The following is a 22933-nucleotide window of genomic DNA, read 5'->3' on the forward strand; positions in this document are numbered from 1 at the left end:
AGATGTCCAGGTTTCACCCTGACGTTATGAGTAGCACTAACCAACCAGCTGGTCCCTGTCCTGGATGAACGATGAAGCTTCCTGGCCGAGAGGAAGAATCAGCTGTGGTTGTGGGAGTGGTCATGGATAATGTGCAGACTCTAGAAATACCCAAGTCAAAGGTGTGTGTACTGCAGGTGAGCAGCCAGATCAAAGTAGCATTCTCAAGTCTGAGGGTAAGAGCCTCACCTCCAAGAGCCATGACACCATGCTCCTCTCTGTTCTTCAGAAGGGCTGAGGGCTGTACTGGCATTTTGTCAAAACCCCAAGAACCTCACACAGCCACACCAAGCCCTATGTTCACTCCAAGGGCAGAAGTCTGAGTGTTCCAGTATTAAAACTTACTCTGGATCTTATTGTTCTTTAAAAAAAAACTTTGGATGAGGAAAAAAATGCAATAAGGAAATAAAACTGTCAACTAATAAATTTAATATATTCCTCCCCAAGACTGTTAGAAACTGCATCATCAAATCAATGGAATCAGCTTTTCAAACTGCCATGCCCCCTCTCCTGTAACTAATTTCTAGGTGTGATCAAGTAACAATAAAACTTAGTAACGCTCAGTATATACACATGGGTTCAACACCAAAGCCAAGTTAACAAATTATCAGAAAATCTTCTAGCTATATAGCTTTATAATTCATTTTTGCATACACTGTTCTTAGGATAAAATCAGCTAGTCTATCAAATGTATGTATAAGTCTGGAGCTCCTCTTTCTAATTAACATTCTATACATCATCTGAAGCTAAACTGAGACAAAGTTCATCACACTGACATATATTATGGACAAAGAAAGGAGGCCAGAGGCACGATAGCTAAAAGTTTCAAGATCATTTTATAATAAATTACAACTTTGTCCTACATGAGAAAAAAAGCATGCAGTAAAATTTAAATTTTCTGGTGTGTGCTTAACCACAAAGTCTTGTTTATAAGAAGTGGAGGAAATCAACATTTTCCAGCTATTTAATATAAGGAGAAATGAATGAACAGTCCCTGCCCTCAAGAACACTAAAGCCCACAGAACCATGCTATCTGAAGAACAAGCAGATGTGGATGTGGTGGTGGGGGGGGGGGGGTGCCTCATGAAGACATGAGCACAGCAAAATCCTAATTACTGTTACTAATGAAATATACTAACTCTAGCTAGATTTGTGCTAGTCCAGGAGAAAAGTATCTTCTCTGAAATGGCTAGTTTACTAATAATATGGTCTTACTGGTGCTTTATTTTGGCTCTTCAAAACATTTGTTCTACACTAACAGACTTTTATATTTAATAAAACCATGGTAGTTTATTCCCAGCTTAGTAGCCATGATTTTTGTCTGATCTTTAAAATATTCAAAGTTAAAATACTCAAAGTACCAAGATCTCTGGAATAGTAAAGCCAAAATAGTCAAATGCATGCATCAATCCCTGAAGGTAGGAAGGTTCTAAACACCAATTAGAGACAAGACTGAAAGACTGCAGTGGTTCATTAGAGTTCCAAGACGTGATGTGCAAGTGGGAAACAAGATTAACAGACTTTTCAAAATGATTTATAAAGTTAAAAATGCATATGAGTGCCTACAACTACTAAGTACATCTGTTTAAGGGTTTTCACCAATGTTCCACCATGTAACTGCCACTCAGTTAACAACAGCACTGCAGGCACCTCAAAAGGTCCTGGTGACCTCCAAAGCTGATGGCCACTAACACTGTCAGCACCACAAACTGCTTCTGCCCATTTCTGAACTGGCCAGGTATAGCATAAGAGGGGGAAAAACACAAAACAAACAAAAAACATTCACATCAGGTCATAACTAAAACACCAAAGTATAATTCCCCCGTGCTACTGATGAACAGTTTATTACTTTTTAGCTTGAACATACAAATGCTGCCATGAAACTGGACGTTCTCCTGGAGCACATGTGAGCAGCTTGCTGTTGGATCTGTACCCCTGGAAGCACAACTGCTAAGTCAAAGGTTGGCCCAATTTTACTTCCAGAAACAACATGCATTGTTAAGTTCACCAGCTTCACACCTGCATACGTGGCCTGTCTCACCTGCCCACACCTGGATGAATGGCCATCTCACTTCCTCCACACCTGGGTAGGTAGCCCATCCCACTTGCTATCATGTTAAGACTATAATGTTATATAGTCGTGTCCGTCATTTGTACTTCCCTAATAAATAACTCCGAGGACATCTTTAGAAGTTTCTGGACTGAGCCAAACAAGCATCTTTCTGTGGCCTGCTTATTCAAGTTTTGTACCTCTCACTGCAGTTACGGCAGCACCATCTTTTCACAGTCTTTATAAACTGTGGCTATGAGTCATGCAAATATCTCTTCCCATTATGGTTTGTGATTTAGCTCTATTACCTTTTTTTCTTAAATGAAGAGCTTCTTAATCTTAATGCCATCAGATCTACCAACTTCATTTAGCTAATCTCAATGAAATTCAAATCCTAGCACCTATGTAAAATGAGAATGCTGCAGCTGGAGGATGAACTAGTCTGGTGGTGAAGGAGATGATCCAGCATTTCCTGTGTGTTGGTTTCCACCTTCAACACCAAAATGCACAGATTCTTTGGACTAGCTCAGTGACACACAGAATGTTCACAGCAGGGAGCTAACCACTCTACACAAGTCTATACAACGTGTTTCTCAAAACTTTTAGTTTGTTTATTTAGCATTATGGACTAAACTCGAGGCTTCAATCATGCTAAGACTGTTAGGTTTATGCACCACTGAGCTATACCTATGGCACCTATATGAATATTTTTATTCAAAACAAACAGAGCACAGATAACTGTTGGTTTTGTTTCTATGGTTGTTGTTGTTGTTTTTTTTTTTTTAGAGAGATTCCTCAGTAGTCAAGAGCATTGCTACTCTTCCAGAGGATCCAAGTTCAATCCCCAGCACCCATGTCCAGTTCCCAAGTGCCTATAACACCAACTCTTGGGGATCTGACATCCTCTTCAGGCCTCCACAGGCACACATACACATAAGGCATATATACATGTACACACTAATATAGGCATAAATAAAAACTTGTTTTAATCCTGGGAATTCTTCTATTGTGAAGAGAAGAGGAAGTAGATCCCTGGTGTTGGGTGGGCATACCTCACGCTGTCACTGTGGTGACTGACATTTTCATTTCTACTTCTTTTAAGCAAAATCCTTCAAAACTAGTTCTGTCATTCATTATGAAGAAATTCAGGAATCCAAGTAAACAGGAAAAAAGGATCCCCCCAAAGCAAATTATGGTCCTAAGATCTCCTAACTAAAACTAGGCTAAGGGTAATGCAATGGGGGCCAAAACTTTTCTATTACCACTGAAAGACTTGCAGGCCCAGTTTGCAAGCTGAGATGAGAACAAAACTTTGAGAAACAAACTGCTAACTCAGAGTCTTACGGTTACTTGTAGACAAGCTCTCCCTGACAGAACTCAGCAGTCAGTACTGGAGTGATGAGCCTGACCAGGATGTACAGAGAAACCATTTCCCTTCCTGTCCACCAAGCCACTAGACAAACTTCATTTATACTAATTATGTCAATTGACAGCAAATGTGGGATTAACTGGCTCCCCACGATTTGATCGTCTTTATATGTTATAATGACACCAAATACACTCCTTGTTGTCACAAATATCTGGTGATATATTTGTTATCATATATTTTATATTAATGCTAATAATTCATCTAGACCCTCTCCACTGAAACCTCTAAAGAGTATGGAAGTACCCTATTACTCAAAAGGCTTTGCTTTTCTTTTTTTTTAAACAGGGTCCCACTATGTAGACTAGGCTGTCCTTAAACTCATAGACATTCACCTGCCTCTGTCCTGAGTGCTGGGATTAAAGGTGTGTGCTACCACACCCAGCTCATAAAAAGCTTTTCAACAAAATTTGCCATATCATATCATCAAAAATTAGCATACGACCTTACAGAGCACTGAAAAGCTGTAGTTTAACACACGAAACAGCAGCTTCCTTTTGCACTCTCAATAAGTAACTTACCAGGAAAGTGCCAACTGGCAGAGTCTACCCCCTCATCACAGCGGAGAGAGGTTGTGGCAAAACTTAACAGTGGGTAGACAAATTCCCTAAAGATCAAAGTCCTGACGTCTGGGGTTACTCGACAGCACCCACATGCTTCTCAAGGACACTAGTCCTGTAAGGCCGTGCGACATTTACTCGTCCTTCAGACAGCACTTGGGCAGCTACAGACCCACAGCCTCAGGCGGTGGCAGGGTCTGGTCAGGGAAGCACACCAGGGGTCTCACAGTTTGAGGACTTCACCTGGGCTGTTCTTCAGGACATCTCAATGAGTCTCAAACCGTTCTGAAAGCTAACTCACGATCACCTCATAAAAGCGGTGTCAGGATTTCACACAGACAGCAGAAACCTGACCTAGAGAGGCCAGGTGCAGCCCCAACTATCAGCAGTCCTGCCATCCCAATCCACACAATTACAATCCCAGCAGTGACCTCTGCTCTCAATAAACTACATCCCAGGAGCTTCAATAATATTTCTCAAAAACTTTTCACATTAAATCTAAAAAGAAAGTTTCACCAAACACAAAAGGATGATGAAAAAATATATGAAAGACCTTCAAAATCACAAGTCATTGAGAAACATAAATTAAAACCAAGGGGTGGCACTGTCCTGTACCTACTAGGATGGTTAAATGAAGGCAACAGGGACTCTCAAACAAACACAGTAGGTGCACACAGCACAGGGCACATGGGGCATGACCAGTCAGGAGCTCTCAAACATGGGGGGGGGGGGGCGCTCATGAACCATTTGGCATGGACATCCCTGAAAAAAGATTGTCAGTTTTCTGTGATACAGAACTCAAAATCACACATCTGCTGATCTCCTTAGAGAAACAAAAGCAAGAGGGCTGCAGGTGGTCAATAAGCTCAAAGAACACGCACTTGCCTAGAATGGACAAGACCCAGGGTTCAAACCCCAGAGCAGTGAGAAAAAGTTTGGGGGAAAAAAGCCTTCCTTGCCTGAATGTTTATGGCAGTCATAAGCACCCCAAATTGGAACTAACCCAAGTGTCCTTCAGTGGTAACTATCCAAACTGTACATTCACAATAGGCCCAGCAATAAAACGAAAAACAATATTGATACACACAATCACTTGGATGAATCTCAAAGGCAAGGTAAGAGGAAGAAGGCAGTCTCATTATATATATACTAGATGACTTCATTTATAGCATTCTAAATTGTTACATTAAATAACAATATCAAAAGAAAAGAAGCCGGAAGTACAGACCAGCAATTGCCAGCTGGATGTAGCTAGCTCAAGAACTCAGCAGGGCTCAGCAGGCATTGGGCCCTAAGTGTCACAGGCAACACTGTGTAAGAGAGGCAGGAACTGACAGAAAGATAGTGGGCACAGGGTATGTATGGGCTGTTACACTGCTGTTAGACAAAACAGATTCTAACGGGGAGAAACCACTAGACAACAAGGAGGAAGATGGCAGGGTCAGTTCACCAGGGAGATGTAACAACTGCAAACAGGGACGAAACTCCAAAGGAATACAGCTACAGCAGGGGATCTGAAAGGAGGGAGATAATTTACTTGTAACTCAAGACCTCAGTGTCCACTTTAACTGATACAACCACCAGACCAAACTTAAGACAAAATGGGGGACTGTGTCCAAGCACTCAGCCATTCTGACCTGACAGCTATAGGGCAGTTCACCAACAGCAGAGCAGGACTCGCAGACCAAGGCATCTAGGGGAGGAAGCAAAACAGAACCCCACCCATCAGCCAAGTCAGTCAGGGAAGAAGAACATCTACTGTTGCCCTGACAGAAAGGTTACAAAGGCCCTGAGACCTTGCGGGAGCCTCTCCCATCACCAGTCACACAGGTCCATGACGCTGGTGGGGCGGACATGAGTGAGGCTGTGGAGGGCATGGGATATGCCCTGCTTCTCCCTAGCCTACAAACCGGCTCCACGATAGCCTTTTCTAATCCGAATCGGCTCTCAAAGGCCCTGCCGCTCAACGGCAGATTAGACTGCTTTCCACCTTACCAAGGAGATCTCGGTGTTGCACTCGGATTTCAGATGAGACAAGTCTCATGCAGACCATGCAGCCACCACATGAGGCAAATGGAATGAAATCAAACCCACAGAGAAAGGTATAAAAAAGTAATCATCACTGCTCCAGGGAGAGAAAATGAATAGGTCTATAAAAAGAAACTGAATTAGTAATTAAAAATCTTTCCACACAGAAAAATCCCAGGCCCAGATGGCTTTATTGAAGAATTCCATTACACAGTTAAAAAAGAAACAAACTAATACTTCACAAACTTCTAGAAAAAAACACTTCCAAGTCACCCTATGAATTCAATTTCACCCAATCCCAAAGCAAGATGAAGAAATAATATAGTGCACGCGCGCGCACACACACACACACACACACACACGGGGGTAGGCACACAGACAACCCCCTCTTTTTAGAATTATACAGTTAAAAATTGGAGCTAGGTTGAAGGCTCAGTAGGTAAAGTGCTTGCTGTATGAGCACAAGGACCTGAGTTCAGATCCCCAGCGCCCATATAAACTGGGTGTGGTAGCATGTGCATGTAACTACCCAACACTGAGTTTCAAACTCACTGGGTGACCTTTTCTCAAAAGTAAGATGGAGAATAGCAAGAAAGGCACTCAACATTGACTCTGCCTTCAAACACACACACACCTACACACAAAGAAGACATGTATACAGATGAGTGAACATACATATTCTCAATTAAAACAAACTCTCACCCACAGCAATCAAAGGGAACTTCCTCAATCTGATGAAGAGAAATGCCATAAAAATCTACAAGAGCAAAGTCAGCGGCAAAGGACTGAAAACCTAATATCAAGAACCAGACAAAGGCCACTGTCGTTATAAGTGTCATCAAGTCAACAGTGGACCAGTTAGTACAGGATGGCAAAAAAAAAAAAAAAAAAAAACCCTAAAGGACTCCAGATTGGAGAGGAGCATATGAAAGCTGCCTGCCAGGAGAGGTCTGCTTTGTAGATGGCCCACACTATGCAAATCATTGAGTTAGAGAACGCATATTTAAATAAGGACCTGTGTGCTGGATGTACGGTAAATATTAAACAGGGGCTTTCTTCAGTCAATACCACCAGTTATCTAGAGTGCAAAGTTCTTTACCTTAAAGAGTAACTAAGAAGAATCTACATACACCATAGATGAAATAAAGCATTTGCAGAATTAGCAGCATTCCACTTAAAACATCTGACCACATTTTCCAAGTGCATATACATTGTAATTGTATCCTAATCAGTTTGAATACAATTGTTTCAACTTTCCGTCATTAGTGTTGCTTGGAAGATGTGTATTAACTGTTGCTGCTCTGTCCTGTGAAGCAACAATCCAACTGTTCATCTTAAGAACTGCTTTCACTGTGACACCTTGTCAGAGCACATTTTCTGGAGTGGGACATGTAAATCCATGCCCTGGGTCGCCCTCACAGTCACACATTCAATTATTTTACTAGTCCTGCTGAGAAACCGAAAGCAACAAATGGCAAACAAGGCACTAGATCAAGGCCAGCATCTCCCCAACGAGGCCGAAGGAACAAGTCCAGTGGGTGCACATCTTAGAGGGATCAGGAGAAATCCAACAAGGACAAACAAAACCCACGTGTGCAAGAAACCTAAGGAGAAAAGGAAATGAGTAGGAAGCCTTTCCCGGGTATCCAGGAAGCCTGTCCTGGACCCACTGACAGAACAGATAATCAGTTTTGAAATTCAGGAGCCACAAGCAGCAAAACAGCACAGCTTGGCAACGACCCAGGTTCGGGTCACAACATTAACGCTATTATAGTTCCTTACATACTCCACCCGGAAGACAGCCCTTCAGAACTTCTAGAACATCAAGGAGATAATACTGGAATGTCCTAACACAGTTTGCAAGTCTACAGAATAGAAATAATTTATACTTGGAGCTCGTATGAGCAACATCCACATCCAAGGATAAGGCCTGCCCATCTCAACAATGGCCATACACCTCAGCAGCTCTGCCCAGGACTGCCCATCTCAACAATGGCCATACACCTCAACAGCTCTGCCCAGGACTGTCCATCTCAACAATGGCCATACACCTCAGCAGCTCTGCCCAGGGCTCCCAATGATAGATGGTAAATAAGAGGAACACACTTAAGAATGTGGCCTGCTAACAGCAATCCACTCCCCCTCATAAATCACCAGATGATCTTTTATACTGCTGGGAAGGCAGAGTTATATTGAAACTTAAAACTCCTAAACTAATAAAACCAACATTATGTTAACACATTCTCTCCTGCCCCACCTCCCTTGAAACTTCAGGGGATCTACACTTGCTGCCTTTGCCAAACCCTTTCTGCAGCCCTGCCGTCAGGCTGCTAACAGGAAAATCTACGCTAACATACTACGTCTTTACACTTCAGCCCTGAGTGTGGTGGCCAGTGCTTCCCGAAGGTCCAGACAAAGACCTTGTGTCAAGAGTGAGAGGCAGTGCCTATGCCTGAGAACACAGTCAGTCCTTGCTTCTTCTCCTCGGGGTAGGGACAGAAGCGAGGTCTCCACACAAGCTCAGGAGCATCTCCTCCACATCAAGATCTGTTCAAGGTTAAGGGCATGCAGTGGAGGGTAAAACAGTACTGCTCTAGTGAGGGTAGAGTGCTAAAATGCACCAAAATGGTAACCAAGTCCTCAATGCCCCAGAGCAAACAGCAGTAAAGGACCATCCCTGGTCTCCCTGTCACTTTGTTGTATGTACTTACTAAAGCTATTCCAGGCTCCTCTTTACATCTAATAGTAAATCTCAAATTACTGACAGGATCCAAAAGCCTGGAGGACAATCGAGCAAATCTTCCAAATTCTGAGGCACTAACCCAAATACATTCTCAGTGAGAATACCAAGCAAATGCTCACCATTCAAAATTTCATCCATGCACAGTTTCTGGAAATGTAGTCTACTGTTGCTCATCTTGCTTATTTCTTAATTTGGTTTTTAATAAGCATCAGCAGCTAAGGATATAGCTCAGCAGTGAGAGCAGGCCCAGAATGTATGAGACCTTGGATCCAGCCCTAGTGTGACTGAATAATGAACCTATCATCAGGTTGCTTCAACACTACTAAGGAAACCCATCCTCCCTGCTTCCTGCTATGGGCAGCAACTTTCACACGGCAGCCCTATTTGCTTCTTATCTTCCACTGACCCACACATTCTGTTAGATCATTTGGAGAAACACTATGTTCCCAGATCTTAGGATGGTGCCTCATATACAGGAGGACTCAAGGAAAAAGTCAAACCAAAACAAAGCTCAAGACAGTTGTCTCCAACTGCCACTCAAATTTTAGAGAGCACCCAAAGACAGCTCAGTTTCTAAGAGGCGCAGTCAGTCTGTGAAAGTATCCGTTGTAACGAAGGTGTCACTGGGAAACAGAAGCAAGACTGAATGCTGAGAACCAATTAGTAACTGACACCTTTCCAACAGTCAGAAATACACCAATAAGTAGATTTGGTTTCCTTTAGGTTTTAAACATGGATGTTCTACCCACTCAAAGGGAGATTAGATTCAAAGGAGTAAGCAGGGGGTTTAATACTGGTAGTAACTTAACCTACAAAAAAAATGAAATATTAAAAATAAGTTATACAAGCTAATTCCTCTGTATTAGCAATAAACACCTCCACTCCTATTGAGCCATTAACTGAAAATATTCCCTATAAGATGCATAAGTTATCATGGGTAGCTAATACTGGTAGCCACCTTTTTAAGGAAACTACTTTTTACAGATTTGGTATTTATCTTATGAATGAAAAGTGGTTATTGCAAGGAAGTAGTGTCTAAATAGATACACAACAAATAAGAAAATTGCAGACACCTTCACCCTTGCTTCAATGTCATTGTATGACAAGTCAACTGTAGTTAGTACAGCATGGTGATCTTGAAGTTATCCTAAGGACAAAGTTATGTAATCCAAAAATATTCAAAGCAGCCATATGTCAGACACAGACCAATTACTGGAACAACATGAACAATAATTCCTCTTACAAATAAAATGCACTTAAAACTGCCCCACATTTTTTCTTTTCAAAAGATACTTGTTTTGCTGTAAAGAAAATAACATTATAGATGCAGTAGAGTTGCAAAATAATATATGATTCACTGTGGCTGAAACTATCAAAAAGGCATAATGTCAAACACAAGCATTATTAAAAGATGTCAGCCTCAAGGGAACTATTCAACAAAGCTGAATGATGACTATAACAAAAGCTGATCCAGAAACTAATGCAAGTTTTTCTATATTAAAAACAAACATGGAGGAGCACAGTGGGGAGTACTCAGGAGCACTGCTGCTCTTGGAGAGGACCTGACTTCCATTCCCAACAGGCACCCCACAGCCTAGTGCAGCAGGAGTTTCGGGGGCTCCTTTGACCTCCATGGTACCTGCCTGCAATCACATGCACATGCCGCACAGACAATACACATATACACATAAATAACATTTTTAAAATGTGTTTTTATTTATTTTTCCCCATTTTGCTTTGTTTGTAAGTGTTTTGCTCCATGTATGTCTGTGCACAAATGCATGCCTGGTGCCTATGAAGGCCAGAAGAGAGTGGCACAGAGCCCTGGAAGTTGAGTTACAGTCAGTTGTAAGCCTCCATGTGGGTGCTGGGAATTGAACCTGGGTCCTCTGGAAGAACATCCAGTGCTCTTAACCACTGAAACAGATCTTTAGCCCAGTGTTTTTACATTTTTAAGTCATTTGAAAAAAAAATGCCGACTTCAGATTGTAAGTGGATTTTTTTTCCTCAAGTAAAATTAATTCAAATATTTGCTTTAAGCTTAGCCATTTTTTTTCCAATTCCACATAAAATTTAAAGCAATAATTCAAATACATCAATGCAAGAGCAAAGTATGCTTATTTATCTGATAATTAAAAAGCACTCAATCAAGGCCAACATTTTATACATTACATTGTATGATAGGGACATAAACATGCAACAAACGGGGCCTGAGAGAACCATCTGTGTCTATACACTTGCACAAACGTATCATGTCAAGTTACAGGACTTGGTAGCTGACTTCCAGCCTCAGGAAAGAACTTCTATTTCTCTTCACTGTCATCTAAGGAAAATTCTGACTTTCTAAATAAACCACAAAGCACAGCTGTGCAATGACTGCATAAACATGAAACTAACCTTCAGTCCCTATGTTCTCTAATACTTCCTCAGCAGTCTATAAAATAGTCAATAAAATTACTACACAAGAATCGGATTCTATTCTCTAATGAACTTAAAAAAACAAAACAAAACGATGTACATGCCAGACACTGGGTCCCAAGTCCCAACTAAGTTGGATGGCTTCCATGCGGGTTCATACCGTCTCAAGTGCTCACTGCCTTTGAAAGTCTACTACAGACCTATGTAATTGAATTTATCTTTTAGATCCTCAGGCCCCCAATGTGCCATATCAGCTTTCTAAGGCAATGGCTATTTTTAAACTAATGTAAGTTGGGTTCTAAATTTGACCTTCATTTAAATTATTAACTGGTGAAGAATGTCTCACCGGGCTCTTAAGCAACTGAAGTTGCTTGAGCAAAGCCTAAACAACATTGGTTTTATATACAACAGACAAAGCCTTCTCTTTGCAACTGGTGTCCTCCACAAGGCAAGGAGGCATCTGGGAAGCCAGCCATCCTGCAGCGGAGGGGTCCTGGAATGCCCTTCCCATCACAAACACAAGGGGCCTTTCTTCACTTGAGGGTGCTTTGGGGAAACTCATTTCCGATTGCTCAGCATAACAGAATGAAGTCATGAGTGGACTCAGTGCTGTGCAAGGCACACGGCTACCCCAAGATATGCCAACAAAAACTTATTTAGGTTGCCTCACAGGAAATGCTCTCTCCAGAGTATAAGTTCACAGGGCTATCCTGACCAAAACAGCCTCTCACACAATGAAGCCAGTTTTCTTATGACCTCTATTCAGAGGTGAGAAGATGTGAAGAACCATGAATTTCCTGTTATACATCTGCTAAGTAATTATGGCCTTCAAAGCCTTAAAAGTCCTGAGAATAACTTTTCTTTAATCTTATTTAAAGAGACCCAAAGAGACTGGCTCTCCCTATGCAGCCTAGACTGGCTGAGAACTCACCATGTCCCTACTTTACTCATCAAATGCTAGGATTACAGACCTGTATCAACCGTTTCATCAAGCTCTTTTTCCAATAGTACAAGTACACTGACTTCAATATACAAGTTAGCAAAGTCCCCACAGAACAGAGGTGAGAAAAGAAAAACACATCTCTAAAAAAAATCTATAAACACAGAAGATAAATTATACATTGACTCCTAGAAACCAAAATAACAGTAACTCAGTAAAACTATTTAGATAAATTTGACCAGTCAGTGATGAAACAAAAAATATCAGAACTATGTGTGCACATTAAGAAGTCCATTGTCTCTCAACCTGTAAGTCTGGTCTAATCTATGGATTTAGAGATGTGCTAATATGATTCAGAGCAATACCAGCTATTTTGTTTTTCAGGTACCTAAAAGAGCACCCTGATTTCAAGACTCAAAAACCATGGAGTACCAAATGTAGTGGCACTCACATGTAATCCCAGCACAGAAGAGGCTGAAACAGGAAGAGCTTAGGATTCAAACCAACCTGAGCTACAAGGAAATCCCATGTCATAAGGAGAGGGCTGAAAATGTAGCTAATTGGTGAAGACTTACAGTTTGATTCCCAGCAGTGCAAAATCAAACAAAGGCAAAACCCTTAGACCATAACACAGCATCGGCACCAAATGCCTGGACTCTACCCTGACTAGTTTGCTCCCTCTTCGCACACTCGTTCACACTCATTCACCAACAGTTAGTGAGCAGTGTCTGAGACTACTTACTGTTTATCCAGTACCCACACTCCACTTCCTTTAGTTGCCAAGTGAACTATCAGCTCTTCCACAGGAAGCAAGACACATGACTTTGTAACAACCTGTTGGAGCTTCCCTTGAAGCTCTATGAGTCAACACTTAGCTCTGGCTGGTAAAAACAAGCTGTCTTAGGAAAGATGGCATAAAGGGAACGACTGCTCAGAGTCCATCCTTTGCTCCTTCCACCTTGGAATATACAGATGCTGTGGTAGCCTACGCCACACAATCCCCTAATGCTGATGTCAACATGAAAATCAGCCTGGATCCAGTCTGTTTGGTGTTCTGTATGCTTCTTGAATATTCAAAGGAATATCTTTCTTTAGGTTGGGAAAGTTTGGCTTTGTGGGAGCCTAGGCAGTTTGGATACTCCTCTTACTAGACCAGGATGGAGGTGGATGGTCTTTGGACTTCCCACAGGGCAGGGAACCCTGATTGCTCTTAGGGCTGACGAGGGAGGGGGACTTGACTGGGGGAGGGAAATGGGAGGTGGGGGTGGGGAGGAGGCAGAATTCTTAAATAAATAAATAAATAAATAAATAAATAAATAAATAAATAAATAAAAGAAAATCAGCCTGGAGCCTGCCCACTGTGCCTGCTGTAAGACCTCAGCACTGCCTCCCAAGGGGTCTTACAGCCATGCCTACTGTTCAGAGAGAACAGGCTGAAGGATCAGCGCGTACCTGCCAGAAAGGAAATATAATGTTTTTAAGAAGGACACAAGGCCTAACGACCTCCTCTGCCCTAACTCTTGGTCAATCTCTTCAACACTTAAACACTGAGGATGGGGTGTACATGGGTATCCCCACCCTGATTCTAGGAAAACTTAAGGCAGAGCCTACTCCTTTCTACTTTGCAGCTCCAGAACATAGAAGCCAACAAGAATCAGGTATTCAATGAACAACCTGGAGCAATCCCCCAGTCAAAGATGAAGGCTACCACACCAAAGTGTGCCAAGTAGTATACATGAGGTTCAGGCTCCTTCTGTGTAAAAAGCACAGTGGAAAACTGACTCTTTAGATCCTAGCATCTTGTGTCCTCAAGGCCTGAGCAGGTCAAAGTGGACACTAGAAAATCATAGTCTTTCTTTCTCCTCCCCCTGCTCATCCACTTATTCACTATACACATGCTAGTTAGTATACACACTACACACATGTGAACTACACACAGGAGAACTGCCAAGGACCACTCTGACCACGTGTAGCAATGCCAGGGCTGTACCAAAGCAAAGAGCACTGACTTAATGACAGCACGGTGTGAAGAAAACATGCTTCCGGAGCCAAAGCAAGCACGGCCTGGAGTGCTCTCATTCCCTCAGGCGAACCCTCTGCTTCCTCTCTGCGATGCACTAAACAGAGGTCAGAGAACACTGTAACAGCAAGAGCCAGCCCATGGGGCCAGTGGCAAGGGAGCAACCTGGTGAAAGACAACATCACAGTGAAAGGACTGAGAGAGGGAGAGAGAAAGCTGGAGGGGTTAGGGGACAAGCAGACCTTTCCTTCCAGAGGACTTACCAGACAGAAATTCTAGAGGCCATACAGACAACGGTGCTGATCAACGGTGCCAGAGCCTGTGCACACGCCTGCTGCAGTGCAGGGGACGGGGGCCGCATTTACTGCAGGAGGCTCAGCAGGAACACTTCTCTATGCACCTTTGCTCCCAAAGCATGATGGAACCTGTCACACCTCATATCAATTTTACTCTAAGTCCAGCTCGCCAATACCATTTTAACCAAGTATTGATTAGTGAAGAATAAATGTGCATTAACATTTTTTACAAAAGGACAGTTTTGTTTTGTTTTTAATTCTCCTAAATCATTGGGTAAAGGGGTACACACCTTTAATCCTGGCACTTTAGGAAGCAGAGGCAGGCAGGTCTCTGTGATTTATAGGCCAGCCTGGTCTACACAAAGAGACTGTCAAAAAAAAAAAAAGAAAAGAAAAAAGAAAGAAAGAAGGGGGTTGGAATGGAAAAATAATTTAATTCCCTAAATAACATTAGTTCCCTCTAAATTTTGGAAAGATTGTTGGGCAGATTCATGGCTTAAAAATAAGTTTGTGTATGATGGCAGAGAGTCAACATTTCAAGTCTGGCTTCCCCTCTCCTTTTGTAATAGAAGTAAGATTTTATTTGGGCTGGCTACATGCCCACTCAAGCACTACATCTGATCCTCTTAAGTCAGGGATGGTCAAGGAATTTCAAGTAAATGGGCAAGACATTCAGAGTGGCCCTTCCGGCCCCAGTCCTGGTCCTGGTCTTGCAGACATCTAGGCTGGAGCTCCAAGTGTGTCCTCACTCTAGGGATGCTGGCAGCCAGCGTCCCTCTCTAGACCTGGTGGAACCACCACCCATAAACAGTTTCCCAACAGACATTTAATTTATACAACTCAAGCCCTGTGCAAACGATACCTGTTCCCGCTCGTCACACACAAGCTTCACTGTAGGTACTGAAGAACATTTAAAAGTGCTCAGGATGCTTGGTAAATGTGGTTGTAAACACAGAAGCAGCACTAGCACCGAGTTCCTGATTGGTCTTTTTCTGTCACATATCCATTTATGAGTCTTAGCCTTTGAAATCACAGTACGCTTTAATGGTGTCTTCTGTAGGCAGGAAACAAGTGATCCGATCTGGAAGCTAGAGGGTAGGAGAGTGCCATGGATCCCTGGAGAGAGGCCAGCTAGGCAGGGCACAGGGGAAAGGATGGTTAAACATCAACAGCATGCTAACACAAGCTAGTTACACAAGGCCTCTTCCTGGTTTACAAGCCAGGCAGAGGTTAGGTAAGGGTCAAGTTGGGGGTCGAGTGTGTAAACTGGGCTGCCACTATTTTATCTCACAATCAGAGATTTAAATGCGACAGCATTCTTAGCTCCACTCTGTAACCCTGGCGTTTAATGTATTAAAAGCTATGCCTACTTTAGAGCAACTCATCTGACATAAGACATGGTTTTCCTTTGTTTCTGCAGAAATACCCCTGTTCTATCGCTTACTCCCCCAAGAACCAAGCATCCCAACACTGCTTATGACTGTATCATAATTCCTAGAGATCATGAGCAGAACCAGACATTCACAGACTGAAGAAAAGGAAAGTCAGAATCACTCCACTTTAACTCAATGTACAGACTTGTCTATGTATGAATAAAATCCAAGTGGATGCTAAGAGAAACAATTCTATTTCCACTTCTATCTTCACACACACACACACACACACACACACACACACACACACCATTCCTCACAGTTTCCAAACTGCTGCACTCTAACAAGTCAGCCATCAAGGCCTCCTGCTGCGAGGCAAGTCCTATCACACAGGAAGAGCAAAGCAACAGTGCAGCAAAGTGTTCCGCTGAGCTGGACCACACACCCAGATTCAAACTAAGATTCTCATCCCAGCACACCCAGACAGGGCTGTGTGCAGACTGCCCTTCCTGTCCTGCCAGCCCCAGGTCCTGAAGGACAAGTGAAGAGTGCGGCCATTTCCAGCCAGCAACTGCTGGAAAATCAAAGCTAACCTACAGATGATCAAATAATTTGACAAAGAATGTGCATACTGTAGTTGTTATTTTGATGCTTATTACTAAAAAGACTGAGTATTTGACTAGTATTTGCATGTCAAAGATAATGTAAAAAGCATTAAAAAAAATTGATATAACCACACAATTTCTGGGTAACCGAAGAGGTCTCCCAGCTCCTGCCTTGAAATTGCAGTGCCTCGAATGGCTACGTCAGCACCCAGTCTGCACTGCACTGCCAAACACTGAGGCACAAGGTTCTGTACAGGGCCTGAGGTGCCCAGACAAGGATAGCACAAGTCCCTGATCTGAGAAGGGGGCAGAACTCTAGAGGCACCAAGGTGACATACAATGGCTGCCCAGACTAGGAAGGTTCCCACCACAGGATTTGAGACCATGTACATGACCTATGAATTGTGAGAAGCCTTATAAATAAACATAGCTAGACATACATTCAGAAATTCTGGTGATGATGTGGAAAATAAGCAATGGGGCAGGTTACTAACCCAGAGTCCTGGAAAGCCAAGTAAGGCCACAGAAGCAGAACTCCCGTCTCAGGCTCTCTCTAGCTATTACCATTGCAATTGCTAGGCTTCTTTGACGTCCAGAGTTCTGCATAGAAGCAATCCCCCAGTAGTCATCCATGACTTCAGCAGAAACAGAATCAAACTGTCCATTTATAAATCTGCACAAAGCACAAATGCTGCAAACAGTGAAATGGGAGGCATTTTCACTAAGAACCATGGCGACTGCATCCGAAAATACCGCAAAGCACGCTCCAAACGACCAGCTTCACACTCAAATGCCTTTCATAATCAACTGTTGTGTAAACAAAACTACTCACAAGTCTTTACACGATTTCTATCAAAAAGAAATATTTAGGCTTAGGTGAAGAATATTTCAGGTTCATGTCTTCAATCCCAGCATTTGAGAGGCTGAGGCAAGAGAACAGCTGTGAGCTCAAAGCTAGTCTGGACTACATATTGATTTCAAAGTCAGTCTGGATTACTGAATAAGACCCTGTCCCAAAATTAATTATAATTCATTCTAATCGTCTTTAAATTTGACCACTTTTAAGAGTTTTACCTCCAAACACTACGGTATGTCCTTGGCCAACAACTCTACCCAGTCGTTTGTTCTGTGGACACAGTGAAAACATCTTTTCTGTGCTTAGCCAACACTGTGTTCCTCAAAGGGAAAAATACCACACAAGTTGTCTGGGATGGTTCTGTGTTGGCTGCTGCCTGGAGACTCACAAAGAAAGATTGTATAAACATGAGCCTCCAGGCACAAATATCCGTCTGCACAGGACGTTAGCGCCATTCCTCAATTCCTGCAGGGCCCTACTCTCTTACAAGTATATATCTCTGATTGCCATTAACTGGGAGAGAGGGAAAAGGATGCAGAGGAGGACCCATCTCTTCTAAATCCGAACAAGGATCCTCTCTATCAGACCATCTGGAGGGGCTAAGAGGTTAACCCCATCAGGACTCTAAGTTGTTCCTGTGGAAACAAGCAAATTCCTCTCTTCCTGAACCTAGTCCTATCTAAGTCTTCCTTTGGATTTGATCCTCTGGCACTGGATTAATGACTCACTTCAGCCAATGCCACTGAAGGGTGCTTTCGATGACGCACCTCAAGCACACATGGGACAAACTGGCAGAACAAATGCTCTCAGGATAATAAATCCTAAAACAGGCTTTCTTCCCCACCCTGGTCTGGTTCAAAATGAACAATAATTAAATCTAGCACTTATCTTTCCCAGCTTTGACATACATAGTCACAATACACCTCAGCTATATTTTAATGCACAATTAATACTTAATATTTAATGTGATCTTTACAATTTCCTCTCTATCAGAATTTAACTCAATTCAATGGCAGTAGATTTTCCAGAAGGTTCTGTGTGGTTTGGATTTTTTTCATGGAGGTTTGTTAGCTCATTTGTTGTGCTGGGTATCAAACCCACCCTTGTACATGGACAGTGTCTTAGGTGGGATCTCTATTGCTATGATAAACACCAGAACAGCAGCGACTTGGGGAGGAAAAGGTTTATTCCATTGTACACCTCTCAGGTCCCAATCTGTCACTCAAGAAGTAAGGGTAAGAACTGAAGGAGAAGCTATGGGGGAGTGCTGCTTACTGGCTGGCTCCTCATGGTTTTCTCAGCTTTTCTTACACAATTCTGGACCACCTGTACGGGGGTGGCACCACCCACAATGGGCTGGGACCTCCCACATCAATCATTTATCAAGGAAACTCCTGAGAGGCTTTCCTATATGTGAACATCTTCTCAACTGAGAGTCCCTTTTCCCAAATGACACAAGCTTGTGTCAAGTGACACAATCTAGCCAGCACACTAGGCCAGCATTCTACCATCAGTTATCAACTGGGGAATATTAGGCTAACCAGGTAAGGGCGAAGTGCCTGGAGTCAGACAATGTGACCTCTTTTATGCCACTTGCTCCCCACTCATCAAGCCAGCCTCAGGATTCTTGTCAACACGTCACGGGACAGACTATGTAAGGCACTTGGCACATGAAGGTGACTTGTGCTCCACAAATGTTCCTACAATTAGTCTTAAAGAACAAAAGCATAGCAAACAATGGGAATGCAACTCATTACCATGTAGTATCTCTAAAGACAGTGCAGCATGGCCAGCACCTTCCATATGTATGTTTTACTCTCATTTTCTATCATTTAAATGCCAAGTGAGTTACTCTTAATTACTTTATATTAGGCCTTCCTAGCTATCTGTTCTTATACCCTGCTGTGACTCTATTAACGTGGCCTCCTGAGATTGAATTCAAGAGACTAATGATCAACTATATAAAATTCCCTCCATACTAATTTTTAATGGCTTTCTACTGATAGACAATAACCTAAAATAAATTGGTTAATTTCTAGACCATGGAGCTGCTTCTACTAGGAATCCACTGAACTGTATTTGTTTTTCACCAGCTGTGTGGATAATAATATTCCACGACTTTTAAAGGTCCTGGGAGAATGAGGGGCTCATCCATACCCTCTCCTTTCTAGATCTCCCTGTGTTCTCAAATCCTCGTTTTAGCTTAGACAAAGGGGGTTAGAAAGACAACAATCAGCTCATGGCACAGATGCAACTCAACTAAATATTTAAGTGTCAGAAGCCAAGCCGCTCTTAATATGCCAAGGGTGAGAAAAGGACAAAGGATGCAGCAATCCAGACAGATTTCTGCACAAGTCAGATGAGAATGGGCATTCACAAACGATCTTCCAACGGCTCTCTTAAACTGCCCCTTGTTCGAACAAGAAGACAAGACTGGAATTCTACTATGGAATTTCACGAGAGTGGCAACTTCCCCCATGGTTCATTTCTTGTACTATGCCAATCGACCCAGCCAAGACTATGCCTTTTTAAAATAAATTATATATATATATATATATAAATTTTTATTTATTTTGGTCTAAGTGAAACAACTCTGCACAGATTGCCTATTATTTCAGGATCTCTACAACTCAGCCCAAACACAACTCCAAATTTTGCATTTATAATTACACTAGGTTTTGATTCTAGGGCAAGATGAAAAAGCCACACACTGTCCATTCTTCCCCCAGGGGCAGCCATAACCATAATATAACTCACAAGGTACCTTCTTCTTTCTCTTTTTCCCCCCAGACAGGGTTTCTCTGTTTAACAGTCCTGGCTATCTTGGAACTCACTCTGTAGACCAGGCTGGCCCTGAACTCACAGAGGTCCGCCTGCCTCTGCCTCCTGAGAGCCGGGATTAAACGTGTGCGCCACCACTGTTTGTGAGGCAGCTTTTTGAGGGCTCTGCAACACACTGCAATGGTTCAGCAGACACAAAGACCACAGAAGCAGGGGCCCCATTTTGCCCCGCAGACATAAGGCCTGACCCAGACAGGAGGCCAGAGAGAGCAAACAAAACCCTCCAAGCTCTAGCTGGGGAAGCTTCCCTTCCCAGGACGAAGCACTCTCACAGTGTGGCAGGCAGTAGCAACCAGGGTTACCTACAGCTCTGAGAAACAGGAACTTTCTGACACCTCAACAGGAGCAAACCACGGTTGGCTTTCTTCCTTGTCCTCCCTTCCTTGAGCAGTCACAGGAAACAACCTGTCCCATTTTAAAGCTCCATACTGGAGGCTGGGAAGGAGACCAGGGAAGCCCCTAGTCAACTGACTGTCCTTGAGATTACCACTGTAGACTGGAAAATGAACATCCCTCCCTATAGGCTCACAGATTTGAACACTTGGCCCCCACCTGGCATCACTTCCTTGGAATGTTGTGGAACCTTGCCTCACTGGGGCAAGTGGGTAGCTGAGGAAGGTGGGCCCTGAGGATATAGAGCCAAGGCCTACTTCCTGTCTGCTTTGTACAGCCTGTTCCCCAGGTGAGGAGGGGAGACTCTGCAGTGCCCCAAGCCGTCTGCACCACAGGGCGCTGCATCCTCTCCAAGAGCCAAGTAAACCTTCCCGTCCTCACATTGCCTCACACAGGCGTTTTGTCACAGCGACAACCAAAGCCAGATTCGAAGGCGATTCCAGAGAACAACCGCCTTCTCAACACACAGCAAGACAGTCCTCAGACACCGACTAAGGAAGGGAACCTTGATCTTATGTCAGCATTAAAACCAAAGTAAATCATTATTTATACCAAGTCGTAAGCTGTAAAACTATGAAAGTTCCTGAAGAAAATATAAAGGCAAAATTTCATAACCTTGTAATAATAACCCAAAGAATTTTCTGGACATTTATCCCCAAAACAAGTCTTTAAAAAGGAGTTGGGGAGGACCAAATCATACTTCTTCAAACTTCCTCTCTCAAAAACAAAAAGATACTATTAAGAATATGCAAAAATATAGCTGGGTGTGTGCTGTACTTTTATAATATAAATATAAACATGACTTTAATCCCAGCATTTGGGAGGAAGGTGGTTCTCTGTAAATTCAAGGTCTCAAGGTCAGCCTGGTCTACAGTGAGTTCCATGACAGCCAGAGCTACATAGTAAGACCCTGTTTCAGAAAACCAAAGCCCATCCAACCCCCTAAAAAAGATTATGTAGCTCTCTTTTCCTCAGGCTGCCAGGAAGACGGAGCACACTCAGACTGAACGTGCTCACCAAAAGCAGCCCACAATCTTTCAAAACAAGAAGCATGTTCTGCTTGGAGAAACTGGCAAGGAAAACTCCTTGGGTACTACAAAAACATCGGTCTAGGCTTCAAGACACCCAAGACACGTAAGGAGGCCATCGAGGGCACCTACATTGACAAGAAATGCCCGTTCACTGGCAACGTCTCCATCTGAGGTCGGATCCTGTCCAGTGTCATGACCAAGATGAAGATGCAGAGGACCATTGTCATCTGCGGGGACTATCTTCATTACATCCGAAAGTACAGTGGCTTTGAGAAACGCCACAAGAACATGTCTGTGCACCTGTCCCCATTTCAGGGATGTACAGATCGGCAACACTGTCACTGTGGGAGAGTGCAGGCCCCTGAGCAAGACTGCGTTTCAATGTGCTCAAGGTCACTAAGGCTGCTGGCACCAAGAAAAAGTTTCAGAAGTTCTGAGAGTGCTGGCCAGCTCCCTAGAACAAATAAAGTTATTTTCTGGTTCACCAGAAAAAAAAAAAAAAGAGTATGAAAAAATGAACACTAGAAAAAATATATGCAATCATATAGAATAAAGCACTCAGGACTTGTTTTTAAAAGTCCTCTGGTGAGCCAGCCCCAGGGAAAGATGCAACGAGAGCGCCAACCCTACATTCTTGTCCTATGACCTCCACATGTTAGCTGTGACACACAAGACACCTTCCCCACCAAACACAGCATACATGCACATGTACACATGCACAAACACAATAGATAAAAATTTAAAAGAAGTTCTCTGAAAACTCAACAAGAAATGTAACAAATTAATTATAAACTGGGCAAAGGAAATACAATGACACACTTTACAGCAAAGGACATATATAAACAGCAAGCAGACTGTGAAGCAAAGTGTCCACCCATCAGCCCTCGGGGAACTAAGACATCATTACATGTCCACTAACACAGCTAAATGGCAAAACTCTGGCGAGGCCACATGCCAATGAGGATGCCGAGTGGCTGCAGCTCATGCACGCTGTTATGTGAATGAATATGCACAATGGCGTGGCCACTCTGGAAAACAGGGTGCGTGTGCAAAGTCCTAAAGTGTTAAATGTAGGTAAAAATGGTACATATACCTATTTTCCAAACTATGTGGAAGGAAGAGAAAGGAGAATCACTTCAGTCAAAAAGATGAGGCCAACCTGAGCAACATGTAAGAATTCATCTTCAATAATAAACTGTATACCCACAGCATAGTCTGATAATCCCACTTCTGGGCAATTATCCAATAGAAATGAAAAAGTATAGCTCTATATAAAGACTTATGCACAAATGTTCATAATAAACTGATTTGTTA

General features: G+C 42.8%; 1 protein-coding gene and 1 pseudogene across 6 annotated transcripts in view; one reads left to right on the forward strand and one right to left on the reverse strand.

The window, feature by feature from the left end:
- The window catches only part of Sipa1l1 (signal induced proliferation associated 1 like 1), a 287298-nt gene that overhangs the window by 161562 nt on the left and 102803 nt on the right, over positions 1–22933 (reverse strand). The window lies entirely within an intron of this gene.
- LOC130882258 (40S ribosomal protein S11-like) lies at positions 72–22056 on the forward strand (annotated as a pseudogene).

Source organism: Chionomys nivalis, chromosome 10, assembly GCF_950005125.1.
Source record: "Chionomys nivalis chromosome 10, mChiNiv1.1, whole genome shotgun sequence".
Taxonomy (NCBI): domain Eukaryota; kingdom Metazoa; phylum Chordata; class Mammalia; order Rodentia; family Cricetidae; genus Chionomys; species Chionomys nivalis.